Consider the following 10,923-nt stretch of genomic DNA (forward strand, 5'->3'; position numbering starts at 1 on the left):
GGTTGTGGGTAAAGTGTTGGAAAGGATTATAAGAGATAGGATTTATAATCATCTAGAAAGGAATAATTTGATTAGGGATAGTCAACACGGTTTTGTGAAGGGTAGGTCGTGCCTCACAAACCTTATTGCGTTCTTCGAGAAGGTGACCAAACAGGTGGACCAGGGTAAAGCGGTTGATGTGGTGTATATGGATTTCAGTAAAGCGTTTGATAAGGTTCCCCATGGTAGGCTATTGCAGAAAATACGGAGGCATGGGATTGAGGGTGATTTAGCGGTTTGGATCAGAAATTGGCTAGCTGTAAGAAGACAGAGGGTGGTGGTTGATGGGAAATGTTCATCCTGGAGTTCAGTTACTAGTGGTGTACCTCAAGGATCTGTTTTGGGGCCACTGCTGTTTGTCATTTTTATAAATGACCTGGATGAGGGCGTAGAAGGATGGGTTAGTAAATTTGCGGATGACACCAAAGTCGGTGGAGTTGTTGTTAGTTCGGAAGGATGTTGCAGGTTACAGAGGGACATAGATAAGCTGCAGAGCTGGGCTGAGAGGTGGCAAATGGAGTTTAATGCGGAAAAGTGTGAGGTGATTCATTTTGGAAGGAGTAACAGGAATACAGAGTACTGGGCTAATGGTAAGATTCTTGGTAGTGTGGATGAGCAGAAAGATCTCGGTGTCCATGTGCATAGATCACTGAAAGTTGCCACCCAGGTTGATAGTGTTGTTAAGAAGGCGTACAGAATGTTAGGTTTTATTGGTAGAGGGAATGAGTTTCGGAGCCATGAGGTCATGTTGCAGCTGTACAAAACTCTGGTGCGGCCACACTTGGAGTATTGCGTACAGTTCTGGTCACTGCATTATAGGAAGGATGTGGAAGCATTGGAAAGGGTGCAGAGGAGATTTACCAGGATGTTGCCTGGTATGGAGGGAAGGTCTTATGAGGAATGGCTGAGGGACTTGAGGCTGTTTTCGTTAGAGAGAAGGTTAAGAGGTGACTTGATAGAGACATACAAGATGATCAGAGGATTAGATAGGGTGGACAGTGGGAGCCTTTTTCCTGGGATGGTGATGGCTAGCATGAGGGGACATAGCTTTAAATTGAGGGGTGATAGATATAGGACAGATGTCAGAGGTAGGTTCTTTACTCAGACAGTAGTAAGGGCGTGGAATGCCCTGCCTGCAAAAATAGTAGACTCGCCAACTTTAAGGGCATTTAAATGGTCATTGGATAAACATATGGATGATAATGGAATAGTTTAGGTTAGATGGGCTTCAGATTGGATTCACAGGTCGGCGCAACATCGAGGGCTGAAGGGCCTGTACTGCGCTGTTATGTTCTATGTTCTATTAGTGTGATCGTTGAATAAAACTTAATTTGAGTTACGACATGAGCAGCAATGTGGGAGACTGGCCAGGTGTGTGCTGGAAAAGTCAAGTCCAGAGATACCAAAGCCATGTGTCTGTGTCAGTAGTAGATGAGCCGAGACAGTGACGTAGTTGAGAATCTTTGTCTTGTGGCACTGTGGATGAGATGCCAGGAGTTCATCTCTGGGTCAAATATCATACTAAGGTTGCAGATAGACTGGCCCAATCTCAAATTGTTGCCAGGGAGAAGGATGGAGTCAGTTGTTACGGAAGTAGTTCAACTTGAAGCAGCAGCTTGTGGGTTTGTGTCTCATTTCAGAGACTTGAACACAACAGCAATCATAGCTGGTGTACCAGTGCAGCACACTGTTGCTACCATTCAGTTGTGACTGCAACTTGAAACTCTTTTAACCTCCTCAATTAGATGTAAACATCCCTTGGCACTCTTCAAAGAAGAGCAGGGATATTCTCCCTGTGTCCAAAACAATATTAATCCCTCAATCAGCAACACATTTAAAAAGAAACCAGATTATCTAATAACTATGAAATTGCTGGATGGAACATCATGCTCTGCAGAAGTGAACCTCTCTGTTTCCCAGAACAGTGACTGTTCCAAAAATACTACAGAAGAGCTTTGGGCATCTCAATATTGTAAAATGTGTGACTATAAATGCAACAACTTTCTCTATAGTTGGGGATCATTAATGTTTGTTTTTTGTTGGTGAGGCGCTAAGTTAAGTGACATTTCCTGTTTAATTGTTAATTGAGTATTAGGCTGTAAGGGTAACTAGACTGATGATCAAATGATCTGGGGCATCATTATTCCTTTGCTAATGGTGATGCACAGATTGGAAATTTGCATAAATTATTTTTGAGAATCTTCATGCAGAACCTTTCCTTCGTGAGATTGAATGGGTGCAATAGATTTCTTGTCTAAATAGATTCTACAATGCCTGTGTGGAGTTAGGTGAACTGAATAGCCTTTTCTTACCCCATGGAGAAAACATTTGCTACTTTTTATTCATTTAAGGGGTATGGGTGATGCTGTCAAATTCACAACTTATTGCTGATTCCTAATCGCCCTTGAAAAGGCGATGGTGAATCACTAGTTGTACCAGATTGCAGTGGAATTGCTTGCCTCAAGGACATTAGCAAACCAGATGGGTTTTTAACCACAATCTGGTAGTTTCACAGTCACCTTCCCCGACAATAGCTTTTTATTGCAGATTTATTTAATTAACTAATTTTAGATTCCTCAGCTGCCATGGTGAGATTGAAATCCATTTCTCCAGATCGTTAGTCCATGTTCCTGGATTATGAGCTCTATAACAGTGCCACTATGCTTCTGCTCCTGATCGTAAATTGCATGTGCAATCCGGACTAATTGTTCATTTGTGACATAAATAGGGGCACATTGAAGCAATAGCAGATGATTGGAATGTTTTGGGCGAGGGTCTTGCCAGGAGGACAGTTTTTCTTCCACATGTCCATGTGCTACTCTATAAGACCCTATTTGGGGGTTGTAGCCAAGTGCATAGACCTTGGCATGTCTTTGTAACTGGCCACTGGGCAATCCTGCTGGAAATATTTGCTGCCAGTTTTTTCCTTTCTTCACTAAGTGCTTGGCTGATTGCCAACCCTTAAGGGCTCCCTCACTGAAATTCAGACTTTTCCATGTGTACGGTTACAGCCACAAGCCTGTCGAGCTGAAGCATGTTGGTACCTAGTTTCCCTCTATACTCGACACTGCTTCCAGAGAAGTAGTCTCTTTACTCAGGATTAGAGAGTTTTTGGAAGATTATATAAAGCAAACGTACTTTTCTTTATTCACTGATCTCTCAGTCTTTGTAAATGCCACATTTTCAATGTAATTGTAATTGTAATTTAATGCAAATTTATGATCTTGTATTTTAATGTTGCACATTTGCTGTCTTTAGAGGATGAAAGTAATCTATTCTGCTGTTGGAATTTAAAAGAATTATTTAGAAACCAGATCAATTCTTAAGACTGTTTGGCTATAATGCATCATGTTCTAGTCACTCAGTTACTGTATTTCAAGACTTTTTTGAGTGGGTGAATGGTGATTTGACTTGAGGATGCAGTGTTACATGGCCCTCTACTGGAATCACATGCCATGTGCTCAATATTTGCTTCAGATGGTTTGTTTTACTCACTTACTCCTGGCCAAGATACAGTTCCACTGGCACCTCATTCACATTTGTGCCTGCATCCACATAGCTGCTTCTCGAGTGCAAATCTAAACATTGAGTGTAGGCAGGCTGTGGAAGAGGTGGGGAGTCGAGCCTGATCCTATCTGCTCATGTGCGGCAGGAGTGATCACCTAAAGTCAGTCAAAAGCAGGAAGTCTAACTGAATTGTTTGCTTCCCTGGTCCAAGGCTGTCAAAGCCAATTGTAGTTAACCCACTCCCACAAACTCAAGACTGGCAATCTATCCCAGAACCTATGTGGCTTCATGTGCAATAGGTGATGACAGAAAAGCAGCTACTTAAAGATTATGAACAAGACCAGATTGACCCATTTAGTGTGTTCCCTTTTTTGATTGCCTGTGGGTTTTGTTTTGCACACAGCAATCCCAGTGTCAGCCCCAAGCAAGTGGACAGTCAGGTTATTACAAAGGCAGCTTCAGAAACTTAGTGCAAAAGTGTAACTTTCCTGCTTCTGACACCAATGTACCTGCAGTCTTTCCAGTCTGTTTTGAAATTGGGAATATTTAATTGTATGTGGGCTCATGCCAAATGTGAAAGGTCGAGGTACTTCATTGGTCCTTGAAATCAATTGAGAGACTTCATTCCATCGAACTGAATAGAAAAGATGTTGTTAAATTTGAAAGGGTGCAGAAAAGATTTACAAGGATGTTGCTAGGGTTGGAGTGTTTGAGCTATAGGGAGAAGCTGAACAGGGTGGGACTGTTCTCCCTGGAGCTTCGGAGGCTGAGGGGTGACCTTAAAGAGGTTTATAAAGTCATGAGGGGCATGGATAAGGTGAATAGTCAAGGTTCCCTCTCTCCACGCCCCCCCGCCCCCCGCCACAAGGAGAGGAATCCAAAACTAGAGGCCATAGGTTTAAGGTAAGAGGGGAAAGATTTAAGAAGAATCTAGGGGGCCACTTTTTCATGCAGAAGGTGGTGCATGTATTGAATTAACTTCCAGAGGAAGTGGTGGACAACATTTAAAAGCCATCTGGATGGGAATGTGAATAGGAAGGGTGTGGAGGGATATGGGTCAAATGCTGGCAAATGAGACTGGATTAATTTCGAATATCTGATTGGCATGAACGAGTTGGAATGAAGGGTCTGTTTCTGTGCTGTATGTCTCTATGACCAGGTTCAAACTGAAGTTCTGGGTAAAATGACACGTCCAGTTCCCCTCATTTATTTTCTTTTTTAATTTAAGCAATTTCTCTGTGATATATAACTAATATTGTCAGCTGGTATCTATGTCCCTCAAGTCACTCTTTATTTTAGTTCGACCTGTAAAGAAATATAAAAATATAAACAAAAAAAAACTTGTTACTCTGAACAATGACATTGACTGTGTTGCCTTAACAGCTGGAAGAACTTGTGATGTAGACGCTGCGGTTTTTAGAATAGAATATTATCTTCAGTGCCTTTTATGTTTGTTCCTCCATCTTTGAATAACACCGAATTATTTTTAAACAGGATGATGAGGAGGAATTCAACAACATTGCTGTCTTTTTCATTGGTACTGCTGCATGTTTGTATCAGGTAAGTTCCTAGTTACTGAACAATTTCAGGTGAACCTTCTCTTTCTTTTTGGGGGGGCAGCCAGGTGTCTGATGCATGTGAAAACGTGTCCTTATGTTCAAGACTTTGAACCAAGCTGTTGAGAAATCCCCTCGGCTAGAATGTCTGTTTTATTGAATACCATTAAGTTCTTGTTACCATTCTTGCCTGTAGCTTTGAAAAATATGTCTCGCATGGACCTGACAGAGTTAAATGAGAGAGTTGATGTCTTATTGAAAGTAAATATCAATTCCAGCTGCATCAGGATAGATTCAGTGTAATGAAGGGCAGGTGTAGTTCTAAAATATTTCTTTACGCAAAGGGCAATCAACAGGTTGGGCATGTTGCCAAGAGGAATAGATAATGTAGGACCTTTCTGACTAGCTAGATGTTATAACGAAGAAATGAATAAGGATTTTTGTTTTGGAAGGATGAGATTTAAAATGTCCAAAGGATTGCTGTAATTGTAAGTGCAGTTTACAACGTTATTAGATCACTTATTCTAATCTGTAATGTATACTTCCAGTCAGCAAAACTTCTATCAGCAATACCCTTGGTCACTTCTTCGAAGATTTTGCTATTGTCACCTATATTGAACTTTGTTTTGCTGCACAGGAGTGGTACAAATAGGAAGCAAAGTGGAATATGTGTTAACATAGCCCGATGCCTTTCACATCCTCAGTGTCCCATCCAGAGTGTGTAGCAGCTAATGAACAACTTCTGTGGTGCACTGATTCTGGCTGGGTGAACACAGCAGCCACCTTCCAAGCAGATTTTCAAATCTTTTCCTCGTGATATTCTCAGGTACCTGTGGTAAATTATACTAGGCAGGTTCCTGTCAAACTCTGATTGTCTTTAACCTAGAGATAGGTAGGTTATTGATTAGTAACAGGATTGAAGGTAATGCAGAGAAGGGAGGAGAATGGGACTGAGAAACATACTAGCCATTGCCGAATGGCTTAATTCTACTCCAATATTTTACAGTTTTGTTATGGTCTTACTGTTTCCTTGTGTGGTTGTCCATGTTCTGTAACATGAATTGATGTGAGGGTGAGGCAGAAGTAGTGACTTGGTTAAACCAGGACCCAAATGCATTTTAGGAAGAGTTTTAGGAAAGTTTTGATTTCTTTTTAATTGTGCTATTTGAATTGTAACTTTCTGCTATCCAACACGGCAGTAAATAATACAGTGGAAGTGGTGCTGAATGTTGAGATTCAGCTGTAGTTTGGAACAAAAATGCATCAGGCATACTTGTGCTCAACTGTGCAATGCAGAAAGAAAAAAATTAATGTCATGTTCTGTCCAACTTGACCCATGAGTAAAATCTGACTAAAATTCATGCAGCTGACCTTGCAAATGATTGATCCTGTGTGAGATTATGCTATGTGAAGCCTGTTTACCTCCCGTCTTCCAAACCTGACTCGCTGCTCCTGCTTAGAATTTGCAGTTACGTCAAACATTTTTTCAATTGTTTATTTTTACCTATTAAAGTTTTGAAAAGTTTAAATCAAGGCTTAAATTAATTAAGTAAATTAAATAAATAAAGCTTAAATAAATTTCTCTAGTGTAAGCATATTCAGCTACTTCAGTCTCTCCCTGCAATTGAAGTACCTAATTTTTGGAATAGTTTCACCTCTTTTTAGAGTTGTGTTTTAAATTAGTTGATAATTATTCTCAGCTAGATAAATGAAAGTGCTGTTTCTTACTGGTGAAAGCCCAGTTGATGTCATGGATTGGAGGTCTGCTATTACACCAGGTTTATTGTATCTGAATTAAATCTTCAAAAAATGTTTCTCTTTAATCTCTGTTTTCTTGTTTTCAGTGTTACCTTCTAGCATGTTACAGCGGACGGAGGAATTTGAAATCTTTTCTGATGTTTGGTTTAGTCTGCCTGTGCAATCTGTACCTGCATGAACTTCGCAATACCTGGCAAATTCTGTTTCACGTCACAGTGGCTGCATTTGCTACTCTGCAGACACGGATGAGGCAGCCACAGGGAAAGGCACCAGACTACAACGTGTGACAGTCTGTGACTGTGGAAAGCAGCTGTTTCAAGAGATTTATGATTCTGCAGGAAGCACTTGATAGTGTGGAACAAATAATTCGCTTCTTTATACAAAAAAAGGGACAAGAAATGGGCCAAATGGGGAAAAATGTATTTGAATTCCTCAGAAGTGTTGTGACAAAATGATGCCATTCTGAAACTGATTGCTACAAATCAAAATTGTGAGGATGAATTTCTGCTGTCGGCCCATTCATGTCTCATTGTTGCAATCTATGTATGAACAGTGACCTGTTTCAGCATGAAGCTAGAAAATCGTGGATATTATGTTAATTCAGTCCAGACAAAGAACTACTGTGAAACTTCCCCTTTCCTTATACTGAAATTTATTTCCGTTCTATTTTTCTGTTCAGAAGACATTTATCAGGGTATGGCTCTGTTGGCCCTGGCACCTTTGTCGCCTTAACCTTAATTAAGCAGCCATTCTTTGTGTGTGTGTGTGTGTGTGTGTGTGTGTGAGAGAGAGAGACAGTCCTGTAAGTGTTGCGTTAGAAAGTTGTCCTTTGTGTCCTTGGCCAGAGATGCTAACACATAGCGAGAGACTGCAGCACCCTCTGAGGATGCTGACTCTCTGTTGAGGTGTCTTCGTCCGTTAGTGCTCATGATAGGTCCCCATGCTAACCTTGGCATGTCCCAGCTACCATTTATCCCTCACCCACCCACCACTTTCCAGCCAGCTACCAAGTCCATTCCTCTTTTTTTTTTAAAAACTTGCTTTCTTTAGTTCTGACCCTTCCTGAATGTTTCTTAAATCCACAGTCAAGTGGACCCACTGTCAGGCCTCCTTGTCAGTGCCAGTTTGGAAGGCTGAGGACAAGTGCTTATTGCACCCCACAGTTTTTATTTTGCATTGACATGCACTTATGAAGATTCTAGCCTTTGTTTCAGGACTTGCCTTTCTGAGTTCAAGGTTTTAAACTTGTGAGCAATCGCAGAAATGAATCTGCTCTCTCCAGCCCATGGCACAATCCCTTCCTACACCTGCACACTGCGCCTCTGTTACTTGTCAGGTTCTAGGTTCATTCGATCAGATTTTGATAGTTTTGGGAGAGAATTGGGCTCTTTTGGGAAACATATCATACGTGCAAATGTCTGTATACAGTGTGTGAACATGTTCCAAACTTTTGTAGAAAATTGGTAAGAAATAAAATATCTAAGATATATATTTAGAGAAACTAGTAATCACAGATGTTTTCTCCAGTAAAAATACGTTGAGGTCATCTTATATATTTGATGAAGGCTGCAGTATGGTAATTCTTATTAAATAGCAGTTCTTCACTTTAAAAAAAAGAACAATGCATGCCTACATCTGTATTCTAAATAAAACTAGAATGTTGCTGGAAATACCAAGCAGATTTTCAGCAGCTGTGGGGTCAGAAACAGAGCTAAACATTTTCAGGCCTGTACCCTTTCACAACGACTGCCAAAGCTTGGCAATGAAAGATTGAAACAAGTAGTTATTTCCTAACCCTTTTGGATGCAAATTTACGTTCCACAGATATTTGCTGTTTCTGGAATTTTTTTGCCCCCATTTGATGTTGGAAGGCATGGATATATCTGTGGCTCATTTTCCCACAGTCCAAATTATAGAAAGCAGTGGGTTGAGGCAACAGCCACTTTGGTGACAGAGAAGTAACTTGAAAATAACGTTGGAAAAAAATTGGTTAATAAAGGAAGCAGCGATTAGTCAGGACATCCCCTGACAATGAGCGATTTAGTATGCCTTAGTGATAATGTCACTAGACTAGTAATCCAGAGGTCCAGGCTAATGCTCCAGGGACATGCGTTCAAATCCCACCATGGCAGCTGTTTGTTTTTTTTAATTCATTTAAGGATGTGGGCATCACTGGCTAGAGCAGCATTCATTGCCCAGCCCTTATTAAGAGTCAATCACATTGCTGTGGATCTGGAGTCACATGTAGGCCAGACCAGGTAAGGATGACAGATTTCCTTCCCTGAAGGACATTAGTGAATCACTGGGTTTTTGACAATCAACAATGGTTTCGTGGTCATCATTAGACTCTTTATTCCAGATTACCTTTTGAATTAAAGTTATAATATGTCCATATTACAGAGGAGGAGGTGCTGGATGTCTTAAAAAACACAAAGCTGGATAAACCCCTGGGACCTGATCAGGTACCCTAGAACTCTGTGGGAAGCTAGGGAAGTGATTGCTGTGCCCCTTACTGAGATATTTGTATCATTGATAGCCACAGGTGAGGTGCAGGAAGACTGGAGGTTGGCTAACATGGTGCCACTATTTAAGAAAATTGGCAAGGAAAGCCAAGGAAATAGAGACCAGTGAGCCTGACATCAGTGGTGGGCAAGTTCTTGGAGGGAGTCCTGAGGGACAGGATTTACATGTATTTAGAAAGGCAAGGATTGATTAAGGATAGTCAACATGGCTTTATCTTTGAGAAATCATGTCTCACTAACTTGATTGAGTTTTTTGAAGAAGTAACAAAGAGTATTGACGAGGGTGGAGCAGTGGACGTGATCTACATGGACTACTGTAAGGCGTTTGACATGTTCCTCATGGTAGACTGGTTAGCAAGGTTAGATCACATGGAGTACAGGGTGAACTAGCCATTTGGATACAGAACTAGCTCAAAGGCAGAAGACAGAAGGTTGCTTTTCAGACTGGAGGCCTGTGACTAGCAGTATACCACAGGGATCGGTGCTGGGTCCACTGCTTTTTGTCATTTATATAAGTGATTTGGATGTGAGCATAGGAGGTATGATTAGTAAGTTTGTAGATGACACCAAAATTGGAGGTGTAGTAGACAGCGAAGGGAGGTTACCTCAGAGTACAAAGGAATCTTGATCAGATGGGCTAATGGACCAAGGAGTGGCAGATGGAGTTTAATTTAGATAAATGTGAGGTGCTGCATTTTGGAAAGGCAAATCAGGGCAGGACTTATACACTTAATGGTAAGGTCCTGGAGTGTTGCTGAACAGAAGTCTTGGAGTGGGTTCATAGTTCCTTGAAAATAAAGTCCCAGGTAGACAGGATAGTGATGGAGGTGTTTGGTATGCTTGCCTTTATTGGTCAGTGCATTGAGTATAGCAGTTGAGAGGTCATGTTGCAGGTATACAGGACATTGGTTGGGCTGCTTTTGGAATACTGCATGCAATTCTGGTCTCCGTTATAGGAAGAATGTTATGAAACTTGAAAGGGTTCAGAAAAGATTTACAAGGATGTTGCCAGGGTTGGACAGTTTGAGCTATTGGAAGAGGTTGAAAAGGCTGGGCCAGTTTTCCTTGGAATGTTGGAGACTGAGGGATGACCTTATGAAGATTTATAAAATCATGAGGGGCATGGATACAGTGAATCGTCAAGGTCTTTTCCCCTGATGTAGGGGAGTCCAAGATTGGAGGGCATAGGTTTAAGGTGAGAGGGGAACGACTTAAAATGGACCTGAGGGGCAACTTTTTTTCATGCAGAGAGAAGTGCGTGTATGGAATGAGGTCAGAGAAAGTGGTGGAGGCTGGTACAATTATAACATTTAAAAGGCATATGAATGGGTTTGTGGCTACATGAATAGGAAGGGTTTAGCGGGATATGGGCCAAATGCTGGTAGATGGGACTAGATTTATTTAGGATATCTGGTCAGAATGGATGAGTTGGAATGAAGGGTCTGTTTCCATGTTGTACAGCTCTGACTCTAGGAATTTGAATTCCACCATCTGCAACGATATGATTTGAACCTGGGTCCTCAGAACATTAGAGACAACAA

At 41.2% G+C, this 10,923-nt stretch overlaps 1 long non-coding RNA gene across 1 annotated transcript; it reads left to right on the forward strand.

Moving 5' to 3' along the window:
* Positions 1 to 5,035: 5,035 nt before the first annotated feature.
* LOC109916726 lies at positions 5,036 to 8,361 on the forward strand. Its single transcript, XR_007261527.1, has 2 exons — positions 5,036 to 5,106; positions 6,947 to 8,361. It is a non-coding gene; the product is annotated as an uncharacterized LOC109916726 (long non-coding RNA).
* Positions 8,362 to 10,923: the final 2,562 nt, after the last annotated feature.

The sequence above is a fragment of the Rhincodon typus genome, unplaced genomic scaffold (genome assembly GCF_021869965.1).
Source record: "Rhincodon typus isolate 14 unplaced genomic scaffold, sRhiTyp1.1 hic_rhity00005245, whole genome shotgun sequence".
Classification (NCBI taxonomy): Eukaryota; Metazoa; Chordata; class Chondrichthyes; order Orectolobiformes; family Rhincodontidae; genus Rhincodon; species Rhincodon typus.